General features: G+C 43.4%; 2 long non-coding RNA genes across 5 annotated transcripts; one reads left to right on the forward strand and one right to left on the reverse strand.

Moving 5' to 3' along the window:
- Positions 1-2,537: 2,537 nt before the first annotated feature.
- LOC132014040 (uncharacterized) lies at positions 2,538-15,336 on the reverse strand. 2 transcript variants are annotated; one of them, XR_009403197.1, is made up of 3 exons: positions 15,250-15,336; positions 5,312-5,456; positions 2,538-3,906 (listed from the first exon to the last, which is right to left on the reverse strand). It is a non-coding gene; the product is annotated as an uncharacterized LOC132014040 (long non-coding RNA). The 2 variants fall into 2 exon arrangements; XR_009403196.1 differs by having other exon boundaries at positions 5,283-5,456.
- LOC132014039 (uncharacterized) lies at positions 14,523-16,459 on the forward strand. Of its 3 annotated transcripts, none has more exons than XR_009403194.1 (3): positions 14,523-14,644; positions 15,256-15,800; positions 16,055-16,459. It is a non-coding gene; the product is annotated as an uncharacterized LOC132014039 (long non-coding RNA). The 3 variants fall into 3 exon arrangements; XR_009403193.1 differs by having other exon boundaries at positions 14,534-14,644; positions 15,655-15,800; XR_009403195.1 differs by lacking the exon at positions 14,523-14,644 and adding an exon at positions 14,701-14,740.
- The last annotated feature ends 11,266 nt before the right edge of the window (positions 16,460-27,725 follow it).

Consider the following 27,725-nt stretch of genomic DNA (forward strand, 5'->3'; position numbering starts at 1 on the left):
CACTGTTTGAATTTTTAAATCATAATATCACATTAATGTATGACTTATGCAAAAGAAAATTACATTAAGAGAAAATACAAGCAAATAGTCTGGACAGACATTTCACAGAAGAAGAAGTACAAATAGCTTCCAAACTTATGAAAATACATTCAAGATCAGAAAACTTAAGTTGAAACAAAGAGATACCCATTTTTTGTCTTTCAAATTGGCAAAAAATAAAAAGGCTTAATAACATCCAGGATTAAGGATTTACTTGTTCACGAAATGCTGATGGAATTTAAATAGGGGAAATTGTGTATATGAGTGTGTGTATGTGTGTGTGTGTGTGTGTAAAAAATGACCAGATGATAACAATTTTATTCTTCCTAATTTACAGAAGTTTTAGCACAAATGCATAAAGATGATATATGAATATATAGAATGTTTATATAAACATAACTTCTAATGCAAAACTGTTTAAATTTCCACACTAAGAGAAGGGCTCAACTAAGGAATACAATCCAGCCTTTAAAAAAATAAGGTTTAGGGACACCTGGCTGGTTTAGTTGGTAGAGCATGTGACTCTTGATCTCAGGGTTGGGAGTTTGAGCCCATGCTGGGTGTGGAGATACCTTAAAATTAAAATCTTTTTTGAAAATAGTTTTTAGGGGCGCCTGGGTGACTCATTGGGTTAAAGCCTCTGCCTTTGGCTCAGGTCATGATCGCAGGGTCCTGGGATCGAGCCCCGCATCGGGCTCTCTGCTCAGCAGGGAACCTGCTTCCCAGCCCCCGCACCCCCCACCTACTTGTGAACTCTGTCAAATGAATAAATAAAATCTTTTTAAAAAATAAATAAATAAAGTTTTTATGCACTAAGCTGAAAGTTCATAATAAAAAGAAAACAAATCATGCTAGCAGGACAATAATTATAGGATTCCCATTTCTGTGAAAATAATGACAAAAGAAAACCCTACTTCTGTGTAGATATGTTTGCAAAGCATGAACAAATGCTGTCAAGCTTACACACAGACTGAGTGATGGCCGAGGCAGGGAGTGGGAGCAGGAGAAATGCTGCTTATGTCACGCAGGTGCGCTTCGAGTACTCTTGTGTGTTCTTGAATTTTAGAAGTTGTAGGGGCTTTTTAAATCAACATTTCCCTTAATCAATCTATGTGTAGCTATATTTTTATAAATAACAGTGTTAAAAGGGATGCCTGGATGGCTCAGTCGGTTAAGCGTCTACCTTCAGTTCATGATCCTAGGGCCCTGGGATGGAGTCCCACATCGGGCTCCTTACTCATTGGGGAGCCTGTTTCTCCCTCTGCTGCTCCCCCTGCTTGTGCTCTCTCTCTCGCCTTCTCTCTCTCTGACAAGTAAATAAATAAAATCTTTTTCAAAATGACAGCATTAGAGGTGCCTGGGTGGCTCAGTCCTTAAGTGTCTGCCTTTGGCTCAGGTTATGATCCCAGGGTCCTGGGATCGAGCCCCACATCAGACTCACTGCTTGGCAGGAAGCCGGCTTCTCCCTTTCCCATTCCCTCTGCTTGTGTTCTCTCTCACGCTGTGTTTCTCTCTGTCAAACAAATAAAATCTTTAAGAAAAAAAAATTTTTAAATGACAGCATTAAAAAGCAAATGTGGGGAGGAATATATGAGAATCTCAATATTTTTGTGAACGTAAATGTGTTCTAAAAAATAGTCTATTTTTAAAGCCAAATGACCAAAAGTTGTGCTAAAAACATTTTTTTAGCTTTGTGTTGCGATGTGAAATGCAGTTTCCTAAACTGGCGAGCTGATATCAAGAAAAAAATTACACGTAATGTAGTATTTTATGACAAAATGTTGTGCTGTATTTTTTTTCTGGATTCAATTTTGACATAAAGGGAAGAGTTTCTTGAAGGAAAAGTATAAATGTTAAACATTTGCTTATCATGTGCTCCTTAGCATTTACCTATATAAGTTGAACATTTATCTTCACACAGAACCTGCATAGAAAAGGTTATAACAGCTTTGTTCATGACTGCCGAAACTTAGAAGCAACCAAAGCGTCCTTTAATAGATGAAAGGAAACACAAATATAGTCCGTCCAGATGATGGAATAATATATAGTCCGAGAAAAAAATTGAGCTTTTAAACACAAAAAGACATGATATCCACATATAACATAGCATATACATTAAATGTATATCACTAAGTGAAAGAGAACAATCTGAAAAGGCCACATACTGTATGGTTCCAGCTATGTGACATCCTGAAAAAGGCAAAAGCTATAGAGTTGGTAGAAAGATCAGTGGTTACCCGGGTTCAGCAGGAGGGAGGGATGAATAGGCAGAGCACAGGGGGTTTAGGGCAGTGAAATCATTCCATAGGATACTACCATGGTGGATACACGTCATTCTACATTTGTCAAAACCCACATTCTTGATCTCGGTTGTGAGTGAGCCCCACGTTGGCTGTAGAGATGATTTAAAAATACAATCTCACGGTGCTGGGATACATTCCCACATCGGGCTCTGCTCTCCCTCTACCACTCCCCCTGCTTGTGTTCCCTCTCTCGTCGTCTCTCTCTGCCAAATAAAGTACAATCTTTTTTAAAAAATAAAAATAAATAAAATCTTGAAAAAAAAAAACCTCACAGAAGGTACACCACAAAGAGGGAAGCCTAATGTAAACTATTGACTTTACTTAGTAATTATGTATCAATATGCATTCATCGGTTGAAAGAAATCATCACATTAACACAAGATGGTAATAATAGGAGAAATTGGGATGGATGAAGACCTATACAAACGCTTTTCTATAAATCTAGAACTAGGGACTCCTGGGTGGCTCAGTGGGTTAAGCCTCTGCCTTCAGCTCAGGTCATGATCTCAGGGTCCAGGGATTGAGCCCCGCATCGGCCTCCCTGCTCAGTGGGGAGCCCGTTTCTCCCTCTGCCTCTGCTCTTACTCAGTCTCTCTTGAATAAATACATAAAATCTTTTTTAAAAATACACTTAAAACTACTTTTATTTTTTTTCTAAAACTGCTTTCTTAAAAATGTCTATTAATTTCAAAAAAGTATAAAGATTGAGATCAACGCTTCCCACCCCATGTCCTGGTTGGAGAGCCATCGACAGAGAGCCAGTAATTCATCACAGCTCAGCCGCCAACTCGGTTGAGGGACATGCCCAGATACTGGAAGCATGAAGAAGGAAGCATGCAAATGGCAAACAGATTGAACTGGTTTCTTTGCATGAACAGAAATCCTATCAAAGAATTACAATCACTCTCCTCTCTGCTCCTTAAGGCTGCTTGCATCTCACCAGTCATCTCTCGCACTTGTAGTCAAATCTGGACCAAATTCTATTGTCAGGATCTGCTTCTCACCAGACATGAAGTCCTTCATCTGGTCTGGCTGGCGTAGCCTCTGAACAGTCCTGGTGTGGCTGGGCAGTTTCTAAGGGCATGCCCACCTTGTACCCCTTGTGCCTGGAGGACACCGGGGTCCTCTGGGATGGCTGGGACATCCTCTTCCTTTAGCTTCTGTTGGCTTCTCCCTGTTCAAACGGCTTGGATTTCCATGTCCCAATTCCAGATTCAGTTCAGTTCCCACAGGAATGTAAGTCCAAGAAAGCAGGGAATGGTGTTTTCATTGTTTTGTTCTCTGATGTACTCCTCATATCTGGAACAATGCCTCATTCATGAAAGGAGTGTGGAAATACTTGGAAAAAAGCAAGAGATGAATTAAAAAAAAAAAAAAAAGGAAAAACATACACACATTTTTTTTTTCTTAACTGTTCCCTTTTGGGAAAAGCTCTCTTTTTCCCGAAGATTATGTCCTTCTTACTTCTTTGGTGTTAAAAATGGTTTTTCTCAAGTAACAGCAGTCGCCTCTGTGGGAGAGATATTCACCTTGCACTGTCATCCTCCGTAACTTTCGGTTTTACCTATTCAGAAATAAATACATACAAATTAAAAATAAAATCACTGATGGCAGTTTTTGCACATCCATAATTGGCAGAATAAAAATGTATTAATTGCAATCTTATATTAATTTCCTAAACTTATTTAACTTTTTAAAAATTAAGAGCAATCCACCCCAAATACCAAAGCACTGAGCACAACTTGGCTCTGAGTATTTGATGAATGAATGAACCATCTCAATTTTGAAATGGTCGAGGTTAGTGTGTAGTTGTCACGACAATAAAACTTTCTGTCATGACACTGTGAAGGGCTCTTGTCACCTGTCACTATACTCTAACAACCAGTTCCTGATTGCTTTCTCCACAATGAGGGTCTCCTGCTCAGATTCATTCTTACACACGCGTGCACACACACACACGCACACACACACACTCGTGTGCTCACACACATACCATCGTCTGTCTGTAAGCATTCTTAGGGTCCACTCTGGGCAAGTTGGGCAGCATGGGGATCTCTGTTAGATCCTGATGCCTCTGGAGGTAGGTTGCAAGAGAGGCTGTCTACCTCAGAATCGCTTGGGATTTGTTACACTTCCAAGTTCCAGAGCCGCAGAATCAATGCGGGAGTTGGGGGTAGCCTGAAGTCTGGCTGGAAAGATACCCTAGGAGCCCCTCCTGCTGCTCTGCTGTCCCTGCCACCCCAGACTTGGACTTCCTCCAAAGGCCACGTCTTCCTCATCACAGGATCCCCAGGTCTGGCGGAATATGGCACTACTTGGAAAGCACATCATTGCCGGTGATACTGGAGCTGGGGCTTAATCCATGATCACTGGTTTCCACAGAGGGGGAAGAGAGCCCCAGTAAGAAGCAAGGCAGCAGAGCGTCATGTACCGAGGCAGGCACAGGGCTGAGTGGGGCGGCTGCAGGCCAAGGGCGGCCAGGAGCTGCAGAGCTAGGAGAGGAAAGGCTGTCCCCAGAGACTCAGAGGAAGCATGAGGGTCAGATTTCCAGCCTCCAGACCCAAACCATACTCTGTCACTGAAGTCAGCCAGCCTGTGGCACTTTGTCACAGTAACCCTAGGAAACCAACAAAGATTCAAAATGTAACCCTTCTCCGTGGAATGACGCCTGTACCCATTGCAGTGTTTCCTTTTGTTTACCATGAAGGTGGTCATTGAATTTGAACTTCATGTATTGATCAGGCTCGTAAGGTAAGTACTCTTTGTTTACCTCCCCACCTCCCCGAGTCTTTCCCTTCCCTAGAAACATAGGCTAAAATAGGCAATGGTGTATAATACACCAGGGGCTAAAATATCTGATATATAAGGGAGTTCCCACTCCCCCGGGGGTGGCAGTCTCTGTTTATCTTCATTTGGGGTGCTCTAAGCCAGGCTTCTCACATGGGGGTTGCCCTGGGTCTCCCGAAGACCTTGTTAAGATGCTGATTCAGATTCCAAAGATCAGGTTCAACCTGGGCTTCTTCGGTTCCAAAGCAGTCATTGGTCCTATGGATGCAGCTGGACCCCAGACGGACGTGGAATAGCAAGACCTTTTGCTCGAGGTCTGTCCAGGTCCTGTGGGAAAGAGCAGGCTCTTTCAGAAGAGGAAAGTGGATCTGGGGAAAGGACAGAATGTGTTTCCCAAACACGAGTATGAGTCAGGGATAGATCCCACCGGCTTTGAGATGTTCAGTCTAACAGTGATGCAGGAGGCAATATCCCCTTGCCAGGGTTATTTTTACTGCGCTGGGCTTATCTTTTGGGTTTTAAAACTTTTTAAAATTTAAATTCAATTAACTAACATATAATATATTACTGGTTTTGGAGGTAGAGGTCAGTGATTCATCAATCTTATATAATAGCCAGTGGTTAAGAGTCTCAGGGTTCACCTCCTCTGATTTAGTCTTGTATTCTTTTTTATTCTCGTCTCCTATGCTTCTCCATTTTTTTTTTAAAGATTTTATTTATCCATTTGACAGAGAGAGATCACAAGTAGGCAAAGAGGCAGGCAGAGAGAGAGGGGAGGAAGCAGGCTCCCTACCGAGCAGAGAGCCCGATGCGGGACTCGATCCCAGGACCCTGAGATCACGTCCTGAGCCGAAGGCAGTGGCTTAACCCACCGAGCCACCCAGGCGCCCTCCATTTTGTTTTTTTAAAAAAAACATGACTGAGATCAGATGATAATTGTCTTTCTCTGATGTATTTTGCTTTGAATAATACCCTCTAGTTCCTTCCACATCATTACAAATGGCAAGATTTTGGTTTTTGATGACTGAGTAGTATTCCATTGTGTATATATACCACATCTTCTTTATCCATCCATCTATCAGTGGACATCTGGGCTCTCTCCATAGTTTGGCTATTGTGGACATTGCTGTTATAAACATTCAGGTTCCATTGCTTTTTTTTTCGGATTCTGACTCACTCATGAGGAAAAGGTTAAAATGCCTTGCACATAATCATAAGGATTGTGTTGTCAACTTCCCTGCTACCTGCTTGCCAGTGCATCTGATTTCTCTCTGGGATTTTAAACCTCTTCCAAAGTCCAGATGCCCTCAACGCTTAAAGGTACTTCATTCATAATGACAGTGGTGGTAATCATCATATTGACTACAACACCAGTAAATTAAGTAACAATTTTAAAGGAAATCTACATTTTTTTCAATTGTCCAATATCTAATTATTGAAACAGAGAAAGTTACTTCGGGACACTTTAACCACCTCCTAGAAGTAATTGCGGGGGTGGATAAAATATAAGCTCGTGTTGCTTTTTTATATTAACATTTCACAACGTGATAAATAAATTTCATCAGATTAAAAATAGCTTTCCCAATATATCGGAAGCATGTACCTCGAAAACGCTTTTGTTCTTTCTGAGGATACAACATTAAATTTAACCAGAATGTCCCACTTCCAACACAGCATGAAGAGCTGGACACTGAGGGGCCACACTGTCCTGGGGTGGCGCTGGCAGGTAACTCTTGCCCTATGCACAAGTCATTAATTCTAGATCTATAGTGGGTTTTATTACTGTGAAGAAAACCTTTTCATTTCTACCACATGATTTGACACTAAAAAATTATTAAAAGGAACTTAACAAACCAAAGCCATGACAAAAAAACAATGTGTTGTGTATGGATCATTTTTATGCTTGGGACCCGCTTTATTATTTTTGGAACTATTACAAGACTTCTGTTAAACATGTTGAATGTTAAGAGGAAACAGACTCTTGGCAAATGTGGAAAACCAATTACAGAAAATGTCTCTGCTAGAGCTAGAGAAGCACTGGTAAGGGACAGGGGAGAAGCTGGTCCACCCCCTGCTCTCACTGCCGAAAACACACAGACGGTGGTGTTGTCTTGAAAAGAACAGAACTGTTAAATTGTTCTTGTTATTTTTTCATTTACAGGCAAAAATAGCAAAAATGATACTTCTCAGTTAAATCTACTTATGTAGATAAGTAGGGGAAGGGGCCCCTCAGAATTCCTTTTCTTAAGGCAAATCTGATACAAAGAAAGCAGCATTTCCCAAATAAATAACCTAGAAAGTTACTTTTATGCAGAAGAAAAAGCTTAGGGCGCCTGGGTGGCTCAGTCATTTAAGCAGCTGCCTTTGGCTCAGGTCATGATCCCAAGGTCTTGGGATGCAGCCCCACATCGGGCTCCCTGCTTGGCAGAAAGCCTGCTTCTCCTTCTCCCACTCCCCCCCGCTTGTGTTTCCTCTCTCGCTGTCAAATAAATAAATAAAATCTTAAAAAAAAAAGAAAGAAAGAAAAGAAAAAGCTTCACCACTAATAAAGAAATCAGATTACCTTAAATTGTAAACACTTGAATTAGAAATATTAATTTACTCACGTTTTGAGAGCATATCTGGTATATCCAGCATAGTAAAAGCTCGCTATTGTGTAAATGTTAATTAAAGGGTATCATTTTGTCTACATCAATATTGACAAGATTGAAATAAATATTTGAAAAAGCCAGACAGCTGATCTGGAAAAAGAATCCATAGAAGAAATGAAACATTTTCTATTTGTCTTTAGCTGTTCCTTCATCATGTTCTTGCATGTGCACGGTACAGTGCGAAGCATCAAGATATCAGATGAACGACACGAGCTCTGACCTCCAGGAACTTCCATTTTGGGAAGGGGCCAAGCAGCAATTCCAATATAATGTGGTCAAGGTTGTAAGAGATGCGGCCCATGTGGAAAGAGGCCAAGGAAGTCTTCACGGAGTTTTCCCCACAGAAAGAACAGCATCCTCGAGGGGCAGAGTGTGTGGGGGAGAGGAGTAGTTTGCGGTGTGAAGGGGGGGCAAGGCCACAAAGGAAACTGGAGGTGTCAGTACTAGGGCCAGCTCATGATGGATGTCCGAGGCAGACCCCATCCAAGGAGGGAAGGAAAGGCACAGTCACTTGGACTTTTGGAAAAGACTAGTAAGAAGTGTGGGCTCAGCGAAAGGAATCAGCAAGGTGAGGCATCGGGGGTGGTAACCTTTGGAAGCCATCCCCACGCCAGGCTGAAGGGTTAAAGAAAGAAGATGGCGCACTAGAATCTGGTTGTGTGCGGGATCCCAGGAAGAGAGGGTGGCCACCTGTTGAGTGCGAAGTATGAGTACAAAGGTACACGAGTAGGTGTTTGCTATTAGATTTAAAATAGTTTTACACATTCATAAGATGTTTAAATATTTGAATTTGAAAACTATCATATGGTAAGAGCTTAGTTATAGAACACTGTAGAACTATAATAAATAAAAAGACAGCCCCTGGCTAATGAGGTCAGTCTTCAGTTAGACCTGCCCTGCTAGGCGCCTTAGGACCAAGAGACCGATTGTGGCTGTGCCTGTTACCCACTGATGGCAGGAGGACTTGTGGATCGGGTCGCCCAGTGCTGGCCTGTCCTCCGTGTTGGGCTGTCTGCCCCCATCAGGGTTTTACAGGAGATGGAGAAGCACTTTTGGCCAAGGACAAAGAGCACTGGGTGCGGAGTGGTGGGGGTGGAAGACGGCTGAGCACAATCCTTTCCTCCTCTCTGTCCCCAGAACCTCAAATCCTAATGCTGATCCTTAATCACAAAAGTTAAACAGACTTAGGCAACTCAATTCTCAGTGATAATGAACATCAGAAATCACATGGATTAATGAGTCGCAAGTGATCCCGTTCAGAATAATTTTATTTCTAATTTCTTAACCCTCTGGATGCATGCCCGGTGAACAAGCACTGACAGGGAATGGTTTGAGCCTGACTGCACCCTTTCCCCGCTCGGCGGCAGAGCTACACTGTAGAATGAGGCCTAAGGAGGCCAAGGTCAATGCAAGGGGCAGCGGCCTTTACTCTTGTCATGAAGCACATGCCACTTCTCTGCCAAAGGTTCAGACTGAGGAAGAAAGGGGGGAAACCGTCTGGAAGGTGCCACCCCTTTTCTCTCAGCTTTATGCTACTGAATCCCCAAATTCCAGTCATGCATTCTTGTTGCCTCCTCCCTTCTCTGTCTTCTGAGAACTGAGTGACTTGGCAGCCTTCGGCTGATACTGGCTAAGGACATCAGCACCTGTGCGGGGAAGGACACCAGCTCGAGGCACCCCAAACGGCCAGCTGGTCTTCTGTTCTCGGGGTCCCATGAAGCCACAGGCCTAAAAGAAGAAAAAGAATGAAAAGAAAGAAAAGGGAGCGGTCTTTCCCATGTGCTGCTGCCCACGTCCATGTCTGCTTAAAAGAGAAGAGAGATACAAATTTCAGGGGCGTTTCTCTTCAAAGGTGACAGGCCTGCTTGTCTTTCTCTAGCAGACTAAGCACAAATGACACTCCGGTAGCCACAGGCTCACCTGAAATATAAATGGATGAAAGCGCAAAATATTTAAATGTGTAACTGTTGAAACAATCTGATCAAAAGTGCATTAATGATCACATCCATAGAAATAACTAAGTCAGCTCAGTGAGGAATTGAGAACACTTAGCCACATGGCTTTGAGCAGAGTCAGGATTCTAGGCCTGATTCCCAGCTCTGTCCCCCCCAGCTGTCTGACCTCAGGCAAGCTACCTAACCTTTCTGCATCTTTAAAATGGGGAGAATACAGGGAGGGGACAGCCCTGTGGGACAGACCCGCACCCGGAAGAGGAGGAGGTGTGGGAAACTGCAGGGACCTGTGAGCTGAGAAAATGATAGAAACCAGTGGAAAGAATAATATACTGGATATACAGTTGCAAAAAACTATTCATTAAAAGTAATGCAAACAAAGGAGATCTCAATTAAAGAAGAATGTGCTGCTCTTCGTAATATGATAAAAGGGCTACAACAGACCATTAAATCTCAACATGATTTGAAAAGTGAAAATGAACAACTAAAAAGAAATGTTGATCTTATGAAAGAAAATTTAAAATCTCATGAACAGGCATATAAGAATACTATTGCCAAACTTATGAGTGAAATGAAAATCAAAGAGGAGGGACATAAGATAGAAATAAGGAAACTTCGTCAGGATATGCGGGAAAAAATTGAGTCAAAAGAAGAAAAGCATAAAGACCTGATAGAGAAAAAGGAGGTAGAAATTTCAGAGTTAAATGCAAAGTTAAGAACTCAAGAGAAGGAGAAACAAAGTGAAATTATCAAATTACAGTTAGAGTTTGATGCCAAACCAGCAAGACTTCAAACTAAATCAAACCCATACCCATATTCTACTGTTTTGCCACAGAGCATCTACAGAAGGAAGCTTCAACATCTTCAAGAAGGATAAAACAAGGAGATCGCAGTTCTTCGTGATACCATTCATGATTCAGAGCAACGTCTCTCCCTTGACAAAGATTCTCAACTTAAACCTACTGGCAAAGGTTCTTACCTTAAGTGTAGACGTTTTTGAGTAGAACAGTAAATTCATTAGTCGCTACCTAATTTCTTTAAAAGCAGTTGAAAATACACTTCTATCATTAATATAACCTACTGCCTAAATAATAACAAAGAAAGAGGAGAGCTTCAGACTTTTTAAATTGAGTTTATTTAAACAAATCCATATTTGGCCAATCGTGTACTACATTCTTGCTGAACAGTATTACCCGTAAAGGAGTTCAGGTTTATAGGCCTTAGTTTACCTATTGAACCATAACTGACTATGGAAATACTTTCTAAACAATCAAGACATAGCATTCTTTTATCTTTTCTATTACAACTCTCAAGACAGACTATCTCAAATTCAAGAGTATGATATAATGCTAGATAAAGAAAATAAGATACAAGGCCTTCATTCATATGTGATAGTGAAAATTAAGATAGGACTCTTAGATATACAAAGTATAAGTGGATATTTAAAATGTAGTCCTATCAAAATAGTCATGTCAGTATTTCTGGAACTTAAAAGACAAAGTCACTAAGTTCTTTAAAGATTTAGTCAATTAAAAATGTAAGATTAAAAAGACTAAGATTTTTTTGAGAAATAAGTAAAGAAAAAATGGGAAAAAAAAAACAAAAATAAAATAAAATGGGGATAATAGGGGACCTGGGTGGTTCAGTCAATTGAGCGTCTGCCTTCAGCTCAGGTCGTGACCCCAGGGTTCTGGGACGGAGCCCCGCATTGGGCTCCCTGCTCGGCAGGGAATCTGCTTCTCCCTCTCCTGTTCCCCTTCTTGTGTGCTCTGTCAAATAAATGAAATCTGAAAGAAGGAGGAGGAGGAGGAGGAGGGAGAGGTGGAGAAGGAAGAGGGGAAGAATAGAAGGAGGGGGAGAAGGAGAAGAAGAAGATACTTAAAACAGTGTTTGGTATATACTAAGTGTTGGGTAAACGTTATGATTGTATACAGATTATTCTATAGTTCTATGTGGAATACCAAACCAAAAGTCCTGAGGAAAAGACTTGCTGGAAAAATCCCACTTACTTGGCTAGTCATTTCATGCTTTATAGACTATATCATATAACCTGCTGCTTGTGTTTATCATAAACAGCTTATTTCACTCAGCTTAATCCCTAACTTTTAATCACTTCTTCAATAACTTTTAAGTAAAATTAGCTTAATTCTAGAAATCAACAATTTAAATTCTATAAGTTTAAGTGATCAAAACTAAACTTGCATTATTCACAGACATCCACACAACTATTCGTGCTTCACTTCTGGGGACAACTAGAATCTTTATGCTGATGATTTCTGCTTTTTTATTCCTATATTATGACAGGTGAGGTAAAGGAGATCGGAACAACTGTTATTTAAGGAAACTGCAACAGAGGCACCTGGGTGGCTCAGTGGGTTAAGCCGCTGCCTTCAGCTCAGGTCATGATCTCAGGGTTCTGGGATAGAGCCCCACATCGGGCTCTCTGCTCAGCAGGGAGCCTGCTTCCTCCTCCCTCTCTCTCTCTCTGCCTGCCGCTCTGCCTACTTGTGATCTCTATCTGTCAAATAAATAAATAAAATCTTAAACAAAAAAAGGAAACTGCAACAATGTTTTAAATTTTTCATTGTATCTCTTTTCTTTCCCCTTTTTTCCATTCCACAAAACAAGGACAACAATAAAAAAAATATTAAATTAGTATAATTTTGAGGAAAGTCTGTAAAATAAATTTATTTAACATCAAATCTGGTTTAGTGGAAATCCCACTAATAAGGAATGAGGTCATGTCTCTTACAATGAATCATGTCCATTAAATTTATCTTGTTTTCTGGATGTTTTCCGTCCTTCATTTGTCATTTCCAAGTCTCTAATTCTTGTTGATTTTTCAATTAAATGAAATTATTATTTTTTTTTAATTCTGAAGACAGCATTAAACTGAAGCTATACTATAATATAATCTATATTGGTGATGCCTGAAGTTGTCGAATCACTATTTTGTTCACCCGAAACTAATGCAACAGTCTATGTTAACTATACTGGAATTAAAATAAAACCCTTTAAAAAGTTAAACAGATTAAAATATATATATATATATATATATATATATATATACACACATACACATACATAAATACATAAACACAGAGATAATCTGTATTAACACAAGTCTGCTTTTAACTCTACAATAATTTTTCCTATGCAGCTTTTTCAAAAGAAATACAACTTCGTTTTATTCAAAACTCTCCAAACATTTTATTTGTGTATCTCTTATTTCATATGTGTCTTCTTTCTTTTGCCATCTTTCTACCCCTTTGATACTGGGAACAAAATAGGAAAGATGACTATTCTTTATTATAATACTCCATTACCTAGAAAACTTCTTTAGGATGAAAGAAAACCCTGCTCTTGATCTCCATACATTTCTCTACTGCTCTCATTTCCCTTTACTCCAAAATTACACAGGGAAAGATTACAACTCCACTTAAATAACTCCCACATATATTCAAAGATGATCTGAGAACTGACATCTCGAGGGCTCTTTAAGAGATCTCATTTATTTCAAGACCTTGAGATGTGATCCAACACATAGGACGTATCATGACTTTAAGCCTAGAGTCAGAATCGGAGTTATTTTAACAATAGAAACAAACTTGGAAAGCTACCAGTCCAGTCTTTTTTACAATATGGAAACTAAGACCCAGAGAGGATGTCCTGAACAAGGTGATTTCATATCCGTATGACTGTATGCATGAATATTATACAGATTAAAATTTTATGAAGGATATTCAGATGAATTATCATAGGTCTTAGAGAACTCTTGCAGACCAAACTAATCCGTTTTTATGGCGGCCCTTTTCAATTACTTTAGTATTTTTAATCTTAAAGGAAACCTTTCTATCAAACACCGATTTTATTTCCTTGTTGAGAATGATTTTGTATTTTGAAACAGCTCCTTTTGCCATTTTCAGAACCCACGATCTCGTAAAAGTTACGTTTTCCCCCCTGTGGTGTTCCCACCATTGAAGGCGCTCCCTGGCCGGGGGCACCTTGGCGACCAGAGCCCTCGCTCCGCACCCATCTTGGTCTGTGGAAGGGCGGCGGGCAGGGACGGAGACGGCCGCGACCAGACAATGTCCTGCATTCACGGCGGCCTCGGCCAATCACAGCCCGGCGCCTCCCGGCCCCGCGCGGCGCCACCGGCCACGGCTCGGGCCCGAGAAAACCCGGCCTCTGGGCGGCCATCTGCGGCCATCCCGGGGCAGGGCGCGCGGAGCTCCAACTGCACCCCGCCCGGAGGAGGGGGCCCGTGGTGCGGGCGCCGCGGCACCCCCTCGGGACATGGGTCGCGCACGGAGGGCAGGATGCGCCGCCCATTCCGGACGAACACGGCGCGGTCCCTTTAAGACGAGCCTCCTCCCGGGGCCGAGAGGAGCGTCTGCGGCCCCGCCGCGGGGGGCAGCGACATCCGGGCTACCGGGCTGGCGACGACGACGGCCCCTCGGGCAGCTCCCAGTCCCTGCGGGACGCCCGACTGGCCGCGGCTAGGGAGCGCGGCCGGGGCAAGGTGGGGGGAGCTTCGGGGCCATGTGAGTCCCCAGGCCGGGTACACCCCCGCCGCCGCCGCCCGCCCCCACCTCGCGGACGCCGGGGCCCGGACGCGGAGGCCGGCACGCGGGTCACGGACGCTCCGCCCGCGGGACCGCGCCGCGCGCGCCCGCTTCGGGGCCCGCCCCACCTCCTGCGCGTGCACGGGAGGGGCGGGGCGCCGGGGAGATAGCCAATCAGCGCCGGCCGGCCAGGGACCGCCTCTGAAGTCCTCGCGGGGGGCGGTGCGGGAGGGAGAACTTCGTGGGGGGCGCGGCGCCCGAGGGCGGGCGGGGAAAAGCAGGAGTGCGGGAGGGGCTGGGAAGCTAGGCTCGCAGCGGTCCTGCTCGGGTCCTGAGGCACCGAGGAGGTGAAAGGGGCGGGAGCGGCGGGGAGGGCCGCGGGCCGCGCGTGAGAACCGGAGCGGGCGTGCAAACGGGAGGAGAGGGGGAGGCGCCGGGAGCAGGTGGTGCGGCCGGAGGGGGGGCGGGGGAGCGAGGGAGAGGGACGGGGAGGGGTGAGCGATTAGGCAAGTCCTCGAGATAGGAGGACGGGGGATGGACGTGCCGAGTTAATAAGCGTAAAGCCAGAGTCTGTCAAGGTTTATTTATGCAGCTCAGAGAACTTGAAGAAGTTGTGAGCTTACTGGTGGAGATAGGTTCTAAAATTTTCCTCTATCTGATTTTTTTTTTTTACATATATTTGATGTCTGGTAATATTTATTAAAACTGAAAGTTGATTACAGTATTTCACGAGGATTGGGATAAAAGGAACAAAAGGCATTTAAAAAGTAAAAAGTCCTATTTCTGTGATCCACTCTGCCGAAATGTTGAGAAATAATATGTTTCAGCAATCCGATCCACTGAGTTAATTTTTAGGGTAGAGGAGGGGCTCTGTTGGCTGGGTGACGGAAAGTCGAGACTCTCCGTCAGGTGATCATGAACAAACCTTACCCTAAAGTCTCATTTTTCTCACCTGAAGAAATGAGAGCAATGAACTCCCCTACGGTCTCGCAGCGTGTTTTGTGATTCGGCGTATATTTGAAGAAGTGCAGTTTAGAAGCCTTGTCCAGTTGCGTGGGTGGTGTTCCCCGGGGAGCCGTCCAGGGCTGTCTCCTCCACCGTGCGCACTCTGGGTGGTGTCTGGTCCATCCGCAGAGGGTCGTCCTGCTTCCAGACCGCCCTGCTGAGAGCTCGCATATCTAACTTGGGTGTCACAGAAATCTGACAATCTGTGTGTCCTAAGCGGAGCTCCGCACCTTTCTTCCGAACTGCCCGAGTCTCCCATCTCAGCAACTGCTTCACTACAGTTCGGTCATCAGCCCCCAACCCCGTGCCGCAGCCATGAAGCCCCAGGATCTGTTTTACTTTCGTCCTTCAGGTCGTCAGGTTGTCGCTCCTGCCACGCTCTGACTTCCTCTGTACGGGCCACCAGCGTCCTCCACCTGGACTGTCGTGGTTTTGTGCTCACTAGTCTTTCGGCCTCGGGCTTTGCCCCTCCCCCATCTCGACATTGCCACCGGAGAGGTATACTTTATTGCAAAGTAAATCCGGTCGTGTTCACGTTTAAAACCTTTTAGAAAATCTCCGTTGCCCTCAGGATAAGTCCTATCTCCTTAAATTCGCTTTGTAAGGCCCTCCTAATCCCGTTTCTATCGGCGTCTCCAGCGGGATCTTTGCCACCGGCCACTCCTCCCACCGTTCCCCGAGGTCCAGCCTACTTGAATTGCTTTCAGTTCTCCGAGGCAGGAGAATCCACCTAGCTTCTGCAATACTTCCAGGTCTCCTGCTTTCTGAAGACGTGGCTTCCCTCCCTTCCCTCACCTAGCTCAAAGTGAAGGACCAGTTTGCATCCCTACGTCCACCGTGCACCCAGAAACCTAGGCTGCCGTTGCCTGTTGTGCCGCCGGAGTGTTACATCCCACAGCAGCTCTTCCTGCCTCCTGCTCACCATTGTTCCCAATTCCCAGGATGGTCCTGGGCAGTACTGGTCGGAGCCCAGTAACCCTTTAAATTCTTAAATACAGAGTGATCGGCTCAGGAAAACAAAAATCAGGGTAGCCTTAGGTATAAATTTATTTTATATTGCTGTGTTTTTCAGTTTTGAATGCCCCTCTCTCAGTAAGTTTCTCTATGAAGCATAACTTTTTTTAAAAAATGATATAATAAATTTTACTTAAACCATCCGGATGTTTTTGTCACAATTAACATCTAAAACTCTTTTAGCAGCAATAGTGTGTGTGGTTTTGAAGTGAAATTCTGGAACAGTGATTTCCTGTTTAAGGCTAATGGGCAGAAATACTCATTTTAAACCAGAGATCTGTAACTTTAAAATTGAGCTGAAACTAATGCACCAGTAATGATAGTGGAAGAAAAGAGTATTATGGTGAGAGTACTGATCCTTGATTATTAGTACTAGTTTTTAGAAGAGCAATTATCAATATATTAAGGAATTGTCCTGATACTGACTTAAAAAAAATCCTGTACTCTTAATATTTTTCTTTTGTTTAGGAGATGTCATGGTAACAAATTGAAATTCTCATTTTCCTTGTGCTCACTCTGAGTTAGCAATGCTATGTATGTACATTTAGATCTGTAGTATTTCTAAACACCACCCTGCTACACACTTTCAATAAGGCTAAACAAGAATTCTTTGTTGAGAGTTGTAATATTTGGAGGGGAGGATAAGGGAATAAATCTTTACTACAAATTGTTTCCCTTCAGCCTTACTCTGAAGGAGATCCTTGTTGGTTTTCTCATTACTGTAAAAGTAGCCTGTTGACTTTGTTACACTTTGGTGGAAGGGAGTATAATTTAGAAAGAAATAAAATTTTCTAAAAGAAGAGAAAGTTTCTTTAGTAAAATAAGCAAAAAATAAATGATATAAAGGTATTATATAAAGGTAAAAGCAAGAAATGTATTTAAACTATTTGAAGCAGAAAAAAATGGGCATAATTATTTACCATTTCTGTAGGTAAGTATTCTCCTAGTATGTATCATATCTATTTACAGGACAAACCAAGTGATTCTTGTAAATAAATGATAAGGGAAAAATAAGTCCCAAAGAGTTTCTCTTTGTGTATGTAGGCTTGGATAATTTCGAGTTTAGATAACATTTTAGACACTGATTTGGTAAAAGTCCTTTAAGTACACTTTACTGACGTTTTAGCTAGCTGCATTTTTTTTTTTTTTTTTTTTGGTTTTAAACCTTTTTAAAAATCTTATTTCCCAATTTTGTGGATTGGTAAATAATATTTAAAAGAGTTTATAGTGAAACATTTTTTTTTTAAATAGCCCACTTTAAGAATGTATCTACAGGGGTGCCTGGGTGCCTCAGTGGGTTAAAGCCTCTGCCTTTGACTCAGGTCATGATCCCAGGGTCCTGGGATAGAGCCCCGCATCAGGCTCTCTCCTCCACGGGGAGCCTGCTTCCTCCTCTCTCTCTTTCTGCCTGCCTCTCTGCCTGCTTGTGATCTCTGTCTGTCAAATAAATAAATAAAATCTTAAAAAAAAAAAAAAGAATGTATTTACAATGATATACATTTCATTCTTTTTTTGACCATGGCAAATCTGATTAGGCAACCACTTGAAAGAAACACACATTTGAGATGAGATAGAAGATTGCCATTTGCTACGTTTGTTGGTTCTGGCAGAGAGTTCAAGTTCATTGGGCATCGAGACTAAACTGCCAGTCTAGTAGAGATATGCAGATAGTGATGACTAGCTCATAATATAGTGAGAAAAGGTTGGGATTTGGAAGGAGGACCCAGGTCCAAATCAGCTAGCTTTATGCCTTCTCCAAGTTATGTATAAGAGTTAGTTTCCACATTATAAGTTAGCAACTATTTACCATCTTGACCAGCTCACACTGCTGATGTGAGAATTAAATGAGGATAATGTATATTACCAACCTTAAAACACTGGCCAAATAGTAGTAACCTTACTGTTTCATACATTCTGCTTTGGACCTGGAGACATTTGGTTTTCACAGAAATCATACACACACACACACACACACACACACACACACACAAAGTCCAAATAAAATCTAAGAAGAAAATAAAATTACTTTCTCATAAACTCTGATTCCCTAAGTAGGGATTGTGTACTTGCATTTATTCATGGGTAACCCTGATGTTAGAGGCAACTGGAGCACTCTATATAAAAAATAATCATTCGAGCAAGTTTAAGAGGATTCTGGTACAGTCTGGATTTTGTTATGCTCTACATATTATACAAGAGCAATGTGATGTGTGTATGTGTGTGTGACACTAATAAAAATGGATAAAGAAAAATAAAGCAAATACTTAAGGAAGCATATTCTATTCAAAGGTTAAAAGAGGAAGATGTTCTTCAATGACAATATTTTACATATTATTGACCCATGATAAATGTGAAGGATAAAGAAGCAACAAAAGCCCTTCTATTATCCCTGGCTCCTTTGTGCAAGTCTGAAATATTTGGCCAGTGGTTAATCATCCTCCCAGGTTTGACCGAGAACTTACCATGCTCAGAAAGCGACAATGCATGCTGTATGGATGGCAAATAAACACAAGATGCATCCCCCACACACACACACAAGGAAGCTAAAATCATGTTCTGAGAAAGAAAAAAAACAAAGCCCTAGTGCATCTGTGAGTGAGCCTCCTTTTTTTCCAGGGAGGGGTAGCAGGGCGGACACTTCCCCACCCACTTCCTTCTGCAACCTTCTCACCCCACTCCTACCTGAATACGGCACTCTCACCCCCTCCGCTGTTCTACTGTTACAGTCCCATTCTCTGGGCTCCTAAAATTTTCGATTTCCTGAAGCTGCCCCTTAAAATGTAAATCTCCTGGGAGGGGCACAGATAGTGCTTTAAGCTAACTTCTGAATAATCTTTTACCTGGTCAGCAGAGATCGCTTCTATCCTGCTGAGATGAAGAAAGGGAACAAGATGGCTAAAGAGTGTGAACAGCGAAGGTAGAAAGGAAGAAAAGATCAATGACCCAGTGAGGTGGGACCCAAAAGAGCTTCCACAGTTTTGCCTGGGAACAGTCTCTCCAGCTCCCTTTCTGTGCTGGTGTGGCATCGTGCTGTGGGATTTCCAGCCCCTGGTCAGACTTCAGGATCTGTTCATCTGCCCCACCCATAGTCCTCCTCAGATCAGGGAATTCAGCTGAATTCAGACTAGCTTGGGGGTAAACACGGGACCAGAAGAAAAAGCAGTCTGAAGGTCAGAAGACTTGAATTCTTTATGACTTTGAGCCATTCAGACCTTCCACAGACTACAGTTTCCACATTTCTATGTAAAATGAGAGTGGATTACATTCCTCTCCTGTTCTGGGTTTCTCCCCTTCCCTGCTAACTTCTCCCGACTCTTTTTACTCCAAAGGTATAATACCCTGGACAAATGCATGAATAAAATGTGGTATGTACCTACAATGAAATACTGCTCAGCCTTAAAAAGGAAGGAAAGCCTGACACAGGCTGCTGCATGGATGAGCCTTGAAGGCATGATGGGAAGTGAAATAAGCCAGACACAAAAGGAGACATTGTATGATTCCCCTCCTATGAGGTACTTAGAGAAGGCAAATATAGAACAGGAAGTAGAACAGAGGTTCCAAGGCACCGAAGTGGGGAGGTAATGGGGAGCTATTGTTGAATGGGTACAGATTTTTGGTTTGGGAAGATGAAAAGACTCTGGAGAGGGCTAGTGGTTACAGTCACGCAGCAATGGGAATATAATGTCGCTGAACTGTACCTTTAAATGGTTAACATGGTACATTTCATACTATGTATATTTCACCACAAAAAATCTTATTTAATTTCATTTTTAAGGTTTGATTTATTTGAGAGAGAGAGAGCGCGTGCACAAGCAGAGGGAGGGGCAGAGGGCGAGAGAGAGGGAGAAGCAGACTCCCCACTGAGCAGGGAGCCCCAAGCAGGGCTGGATCTTAGGGCCTGGAATCATGCCCTAAGCCAAAGGCAGATGCTTAACTGACTGAGCCACCCAGAGGCACCACCACCACCACCACCACCACCACCACTAAATAAAAAAACAAATAAATAAAATTTATTTGTTTATTTATTTAAACAAAGAGACTTGGAAGCCGAGAGTAGGATTGCTGCTTGAAGACCTGTTTTCTGCCATCTGCCTCAACCCTTGCCCCTGAATTTTCTGTGGGGCAGCTGGAGTTTTGACCCACCCTCGGTCTCTCCGTAGTCCCCTTCAGGGACCGCTCCTCACTCTTTCTCCCTCAGACACACTCCTGGACTCCCCTGGTTCTTCTCAAGCTCTCTCTCTCTCTCTCATTTTTTAAAAGATTTTATTTATTTATTTGACAGAGAGAGACACAGCGAGAGGGAACTCAAGCAGGGGGAGTGGAAGAGGGAGAAGCAGGCTTCCCGCTGAGCAGGGAGCCCAATATAGAACTCGATCTTAGGACCCTGGGCTCAGGACCTGAGCCATAGGCAGATGCTTAACAACAAAGCCACCCAGGCGCCGCAAGCAAATTCTCTTCTCCTTCTCCTCCTCCTCCTCCTCCTCCTTCTTCTCCGGTTCATTTTAATTTATTCTGTGCAGTTTAAGGGAAACTCTCTTCTTAAAGTGCTCTGCCTCCATGCCAGAGCTGTCAGCCCAACCCCGAGCCTTGTTCTCCCATGTACACCAGGGACATTGCCTGGAACCACCGCATTTTGGAAGTGCACCCACGTGTAGCCTACACCCACAGCCTTCATCCTTCCCCCATGGCTTTGCTTTAATTACACTTGCTCTTCAACCCCATGGAGACCCCATCCCCTTAGCCTCTCCCCCAGAACTGCTCTGTACTTTGGGGATTGTACTCTGGCACCGACATACTAGATGACTGGCTGCAATCCCAACTGAGCCCAAAGTGAAGTGTATCAGTGCTTTTCTCCAACACCCTTAATGACTTCCTCTTATACTCTAAAACTGCACAGTCTGAAGCCTCGTTCTAGGTCACTTTCAGCCTCTCCTAATGCAGGGGGATAGAGCACTGCTTTGTCATGTCCCACGTCACTCTGCACAAATGGACCTCATTTGGCATTGTCCTTCCTGCAGCCCTCCAAAATGCCACACTCCCTCCTGTTCCAAGTTTCTGCACCAGCAGGTCCCGCTGCCTGGCCAGCTGATTCTTTCCTCTTCTTCGACCAGATCCTGTTTGTTCTTCAGGTCTCTACTGGGACCTCATCTCTGAAAGAGCATTCACTGGGCCCTACTTCAGTCTGCAGGAAGAGGGTACTGTGCCCCTAGCACCTGCTGCTTGACCCCATTATTGTAGTCAGATTTCAATTTCCCCAGATGTGGGGTTCATTGGGCTGGGGCAGTTGCTTATTCATGACGGCCTCCCCAGAGTCCGACACAGGACCCAAAACAAGAAAACTGGTTGAAAGTTGGTCACTGAATATACTTTTAAGAACACATGGGGTAAAAAAGAACACATGGTTATAGGTTTGATCTAATAGATGATCATCAGTGTTACTTGTGTGATTTTAATATATTCTTATAAATAGCAAATCATTACCTTTGACATTAGTGGGGGTTTTTTTTTGTTTTTTGTTTGTTTGTTTGTTTGTTTGTTTTTACTGAGAACTAGTTAATTTTAATACTTTGTATATCAGTTGGAATTAGGCTTGGCTGCCTATAACAGAGAATCCTCAAATCACGTTAACATAAACAATACAGAAATTTTATCCCAGTTCTGTACAAGTTCAAGGACAGATGGTGTTGGGCTGATGTGTGTTTCACTTCAAATCTTCAGGCATCAACTTTCTTTGACTTTGCCATCCAGAGGCTTTGCTCCTATCTGTGCAGTCCGAGATAGAGGTTGGACTCATCTTCTGGACAGCAGGGTAGAGGAAGGACTAAAGAAAGGGTGAAGGGTGTGCACCAACTGTCTTTCTGGAAAGTTCTTCTGAAGCTCACATCCAGCATGTTTGTTTACACACTGGTGGGCTGATTGAATGACCATTAGGTGCAAGGAAGGCTGAGATATTCTGTCTTTGTTTTGAGCAGTCACATGCCCAGCTAAAAATTCTAGTGGTATAGAAGAAGAGGACCAATGAGTACTGGGGGCCAAAAGAAGGGTGGGCCACCCCGAGTTTGAAAATAAATGTAGATATGTCAAAATCAGCATCCAGATGAATCTAGATTTGAAATGTATTCTTCCCAAATCTTAATCTCCTTTGTTGAAAGGTCATGACATTTAGACTCAGGAGTTTTTACAACAAGCAGGTCATTAAATTTCCAGGGTCTCTCCTATTAGCAGGCAATGTAAGAAACAAGTGCTACCGATTCAGTTTGTCTTTAGGATGAGGCTCGGAGGTGAGGTGATGGTGGGGGAAGGGTTGGAAGTGAAGGGTGTGTGTAGAGTGGAGGGCTCAGAAATAATAGAGAAAGGATGGCACATTTTAACCTTCCTAATATGACCCTGAGTCTCCCTGGCTGGATTGGTTTTCCACTTGGCTCTCTGGGGAGTGTTCTAGCCCTTCCTTCCTCAAGCCCCTGCAGTTCCTCCCTGGGGAAGCTGGAGGTCTCTGTTCCACCACTGGCTGCCACGGATGCCGCTTTAGTCTGGGTGCCAGTGACCCCTTTCACCCATGGCCCCCCACCTTCTCCCATTGTTCCAGTTGAGGAGTCTAACAGCAACAAGACAGGTTGTACACGCCGCCTGCTTGACCCTCCGATAGTGTTTGGGACCCCAGCCTGCACTCCATAAACCTGCCCTCACTCGGCCCCAGCCTGGTTGTCCTTGTCATTCTCGGCCCCTCACCCAGACGCCAAGCCCCGTCCTCAGCTAGTCTCTCTTTCGTTCTCCTTTCCATGCTTCTCTTGTTTCTCCCTTACCTGACCTTTTCTCTCCCTCCTTCACAGTCCTTCCAGTGCTCTTGGAAACCCCGATTCCTCTGGAGGCTTCATCCCGTTTTTATTCTCTACACCTCACTCACTGTGAATCAGCTTCCCTGAATAACCTCACCCAAAGGTCAGCTCTCCATCTCACTTCCTGAGCTGAGGACACCGGTCCTGCCTCTGGGCTGGGTTACTTGGCCCTCCATGGGCTGCTTCCTCTCTTCCCATGGACTTGCCAGAGCTCCCTCACTTTGAGAAAGGGCTCCCTTGTCTTTGCTGCTCTATCCCTTTCCTTTCTTTCGTGGCCAGATGCGGAGATACACAGACTCCATCGCCCCTCCCCCCTTGCTTCCCCAGTCCTCCAGCTCAAGTCCCAGTCATCTGGTTGTACTGGCCTCATCTTCATGAAACTAAGATGTTGCCATCATCCATGACCTCCAAACCACCTAATCAGATGAAGGCATCAGATTCCTTGATTGTAACCTGGCACCATTGTTATTGCCCTGTCTTTAATTAGTTAATTAATTTATTTACTTGAGAGAGAGAGAGAGAGCAAGAGATCACGTGTGTGGAGGTGGGGAGGGGAAGAAGGAAAGAGAGACTCTTAAGCAGGCTCCGCACCCAGCACCCAGCCTGACAAGGGGCTCAATCTCATGACCCTGAGATCATGATCTGAGCCAAATCAAGAGTCAGATACTTAACTCATTGAGTCACCCAGGCACCCCTATTATGGAACATTTTAAATGTATGCAAAGGTGGGGAGACTTATGTGATGATGCTCCCCTCCCCCCCAGGTATTACCAGCCACACCCAACAGTCACCCATTTATGGGCACTCCCATTTCCTCTGTACCCCACCATTCCCTGTGTCCTTCTCCCACTGGATTCTTTTGAAGCAAATCTCAGAAATTTGATCAGTTCATTTGCAAATATTCCACTATATATTTTTAGATTTTAAGGACTCTTTCTTTAAGTCTTAACTATAAAAATATTAATATGTTTAAAAACATCCAAACATCTAATCAGATCAAATTTCCTCAGTTATCTCATAAATATTGTGAAGAGTCAGTTTGTTCAGAGCAGGATCCAAATAAAGTCCACAAATTGCACTTGGTTGATGTGTTTTTTAAAAAAATCTCTTTTAATCTTTAGATTCTCTTTCCCTCTCTTTTTCTTCCTCCTTGCAATGTATTTGTAGCAAACACTAGCTCATTTGTCCTGTGCCATGTCCCACATTCTGGAGTTTGCTGATCACATCCCCACCATGTTGTTTAACACATATCATCCCTCCACCCACCCGAGTTTCCAGTAAACTGTAGAGGTGTGATCTGATTCGAGTTGATTTTTTGGCAAGAAGATTTCATAGGTGAAATGATGCACTTCCATCAGTTTGGATAGCTTCATTTGGATAGCTTCATTCTTTTATCATCAGCTAACTGCTGGATCATTTCCCTGGGATGATCTGCCGTCAACTCAACATCAGCATGTCTAAAAACAAATGTATCTTCCCCCACACAAATGATCCCTCTTGACACGACGTCTGTTTCTGCAGTTTCTATGGTCCTCTTAAATCACGTGGGCTCCCGGTCTCAGAGCCAGCCTCCACATTCCCTCTGCTCTCGTGTTCTTCTGTCAGGAAGACCTGCCAGTTCTCTCTCTACAGAATGTGACAGATTTTCCCTTCGATTCTCATACCTATTGCCCTACTACAGGCTTCAGAAATATTTCAATACCTTCTCCCTTCTGGTCTCTTTTTCCTCAATTCCACTCGAAACTGCCCCTGGCTTAACCACCCACACATCACACGCTCCTTCCCATGTACTTCCTACTTGCAAACCTTTGATGGCTACCCATTACCTTTGAAGTGAAGTGAACTATTGAGAGTACTCTATATAGGTACTCCATTCCCAACCTACATCCCCCTACTCCCTCAGTTTATCTTGCTTAGCATTAGATGTTTTTCTTTTCTTTTCTTTTCTTTTTTTTTTTTTTTAAAGATTGTATTTATTTATTTGACACAGAGAGAGAGAGAGAGAGAGGAAGAGAGCAAACACAAGCAGGGAGAGCGGCAGGCAGGGGGAAACAGACTCCACACTGAGTAAGGAGCCCCATGTGGAGCTCCAGCCCAGGACCCCAGGATCATGACCTGAGCTGAAGGCAGCCACTTAACCGACTGAGCCACCCAGGCTCCCCAGTATTAGATGTTTTTCTAGAGCCATGAAAACCAAGTGACTTGAAAACGTGTAGACCAATGTCCTATCTGACATCCTCTTTTAGTGCTGAACACCAGAGAGTCAAGTGGACAATGATCCAAGGACTGTAATAAGGCAAAACTTCTCTCTGAGGATAATTCTGGATTTTTCTCAAGTGACACCTGTGGCCCCATGCTGGGGAAGGAGAAATTGCCTGTCATTCTGGCAAAACACCACTTGCTAGCTTTCTCAGCTTTCCTAATAAGATGTTCACACTTCTACGTATTGTCTGGTCTTAAAACATGTGGCTGACCATTGACAAGTAATACAGAATGCCAACCACTTAGGCTCTGTCCTGTTACCTGTTCTCTGGCTCTGATTGTAAGTCAAACACACAACCCACCTTCCTTCCCCCTCACCCAACACAAAGAACTCCCAGCTAAGAGAAGGATATTCAGGCAAAATTCTCTAGGAGACATGATATTCACCCAGTCCTTAAAGAACTTTCTTTTTTTTTTTTTTTTAAGATTTTATTTATTCATTCAATAGAGATTACAAGTAGTTAGAGAGGCAGGCAGGGAGAGAGGAGGAAGCAGGCTCCCTGCTAAGCAGAGAGCCAGATGCGGGGCTCGATCCCGGGACCCTGAGATCATGACCTGAGTCAAAGGCAGAGGCTTTAACCCACTGAGCTACCCAGGCACCCCTTCTAGAACTTTCTTGAGACAGACCACTGAGCATCTGCATCCTGGGTGACCTTCAACCAAGACGCTCCTGATCATGATGCTGGCTTACACGGATCCTGCCCTGGGTCACGACTCACTGCCTTCTGTGTGAATTCTCATGCGACACTTTCTTACAGTTTTTTTTTTTTTAAATATAATTTTTTATTTTTTATAAACATATATTTTTATCCCCAGGGGTACAGGTCTGTGAATCACCAGGTTTACACACTTCACAGCACTCACCAAAGGACATACCCTCCCCAATGTTTTTTAAAAAAGATTTTACTTATTAGTTTGAGACAGAGAGAGAGTGTGGGTGTGTTCGAGCAGAGAAAGACAGAGAAGGAGAAACAGACTCCTTGTGGAGTGCTGAGCTCGATGCAGGGCTGGATCCCAGGACCCTGAGTTCAAGACCTGAGCTGAAGCTAGATGCTAAACTGACGAAGCCACCTGGGCACCCCACTTTCTTATGAAATTCGACTGAAAGAACTAGTACTCAGAAAACTGCCCTGCATCCTTCCTTACATAGCAAAAGCCATGTGTTTATGGTTTCCTTTCTTTACTCTGGCCATCAAGAGGCACAGCCCCAAGTGCCAAGCTTAATAACTGGTTACTTCAAAAGTTTGATATTTCCCCCTAAGTCCCGATTTAAGTTTCTATTTTTAGAATTTTGTGTTGTTTTTTATTTTAAAGATTTGTTTATTTACTTGACACAGAGAGAGAGATCACAAGTAGGCAGAGAGGCAGGCAGAGAGAGAGAGAGAGGGGAAGCAGGCTCCCCAATGAGCAGAGAGCCTGATGCGGGGCTCGATCCCAGGACCCTGAGATCATGACATGAGCAGAAGGTAGAGGCTTAACTCACTGAGCCACCCAGGTGCCCCTCTTTTTCACCTTGTAACTGTCTTCAAATGCATGTTGGAATGAGCCAGTATATACATTAAGTAAATAAAATATTGCTACATTCCTCCACCCAGGCAAAGGTCAACGGATTTACTTCCTAGACTCTAAGTTTGCTTATTGTGTGCCTTCTCTTTGGACGGCTGTCCCACCCTATCTCCCAACACTCCTCCCCTTGCCCAAAGCCTGCCTGTTTGCCCTTCTCCCTTGAAGGACTGCTCCATTTCCAAGAACCTTCCTGATGCTCCCCCGCCACGAACCAGCCTTCCTTCTTCTGAGAGCCTTTCATGTTGTTTATACACGATTCATTTACCACTTCCCATACTCTGTCTTCTGTTGTTAGTTTTAGAAACATTTTCTTTTAATTGGAAGTGATGTGTGCACACAGTCAAAAATTTAAGCTGTACAAGAAAAGCTGCCTGGGAAAAAGGTATTCCGTTGTCCACAACTGCCTGAGAGGCAACCATGAGTGTTGGTTCTTTGTTCGTCATTACAGAAATATCTGTGCATTTACAAATGCACACACAAATGCACATATTTTATGTGCATACATAAAGTACATATGCATACACTTCTGTGTGTGTGTGCGCATTTATAAATTCGTTGGTCCTTTTCCCCCCAACTATGAACATACCATATGCATTCTTCTGCATCTAGACCTTTTTTTCCCCCTTATAACAGTAAAGCTTGGAGATTATAGCACAACAGCCCAAAAATGTATACCTTAGTCTAATGCCTATGTAGCTTCTATTGTAAAGATAAACCATAATTTATTTGATTAGTTAGACCATCA

The sequence above is a fragment of the Mustela nigripes genome, chromosome 3 (genome assembly GCF_022355385.1).
Source record: "Mustela nigripes isolate SB6536 chromosome 3, MUSNIG.SB6536, whole genome shotgun sequence".
NCBI lineage: Eukaryota > Metazoa > Chordata > Mammalia > Carnivora > Mustelidae > Mustela > Mustela nigripes.